The following is a 1,422-nucleotide window of genomic DNA, read 5'->3' on the forward strand; positions in this document are numbered from 1 at the left end:
GAGGGCTTAGGGAGGTGTTTGAATCAACGCATTTAGTTTGCAAGATAGGTGCTAGAAGGAGTCTCTCTAAGTTTGAGTTGTGGTGATGCACTCATGTAGGAACTTACATTGCAAGTGTATTGCAATCTTTCAGATTTGAGAATACATTGTGCAAGTTTTGGAGGGTGGAGTTTTTCTCCTGGAAGGGTTTCCTCACAGTAATCATTGTGTTATGAGTTCATTGTTATTTTGATTATATTGTTATGCATTTTGAGATCTTTGCAATAGTTAGTTGAATTTGCATAATTGTCCTCTCAAAGATTAGTGTAGGAAGTGATTCTACACACCTTTGCTTCCTTTCAGCTTAAACTTTAACTATATATTAATTTTAACTGTGTAAGGCCATCCCTATGGCTTTTGGTCAACCCAAACCATAACACATATGTAATATTGTACAAAATGAAGAAAACCAAAAAGTGGCAACTTTTTGGTCTCCTATCTTTGTGCATACACCCTCAAATTATATATTGAGAAGCAAACAATTTTTAGTATTGAATTAATTCACATCCATTCTATATTGATTATTACTTGCATAAATCCATTACATGTCCTCCTTTTTTGTGAATAACATATGTTTAATAATATATTAATGGAAATTTTATATATATATATATATATATATATATATATATATATATATATATATATATATATATATATATATATATATATATATATATAACAAACGATTAAAATTGTATATCAAAAATTTTTATTTATATATTACATCACATTTTTTAACTGATTTTTAAGGTGAACATTTTACACACTAGTAATATAAAGTTTTGTTGTAACATAATAATAACACTTCAAGAATGTTGTGGGTACCAAGAAAAATAGTAGGATGAGATGATCATTAAGGTACTCAAAGTGTGGGAAGAAAACCAAACATTCTATGGAAGACAGGTCAGAGGGTAAATCTTCTGGCCAAAATGGTGGGACAAATCAAAGACATGCACTGTGCCTTGATAAGCACTATCAAATTCTGAAGTTTGTGAATACTGTGAAAATGCAAACATATGTAGAAAGACTTCTTTCATGTAATCGTTGAGGCATTTGTCAAGCATGCAAACCTTCATAAGAATAGTGCTGATCCAAAACTATATAACTTGAATATGCCCTTGTTATCAATGTAAAATAATGTGGGGATGGAGGATTAACATGCCATCTTCTCTTCCTTAGAAAGATCAAGTTAAAAAAAGTCATATAAATTCAATCTAACACCAATACTATTTTAGCATTGCTTCTCTACTAAAAATCAAACAAATGCTTTGCTTTACCTCTTTGTACATAATAAGCAAGGACCAAAATGCATTTTGTGACTAGAGGCCATTTAAGTAGAATCCACTCCAGCAAGATTGTTACCAGAGCATGTGTATGTAC

Source organism: Cupressus sempervirens, chromosome 2 (assembly GCF_028749045.1).
Source record: "Cupressus sempervirens isolate cs-2001-9-10 chromosome 2, ASM2874904v1, whole genome shotgun sequence".
Lineage (NCBI taxonomy): Eukaryota > Viridiplantae > Streptophyta > Pinopsida > Cupressales > Cupressaceae > Cupressus > Cupressus sempervirens.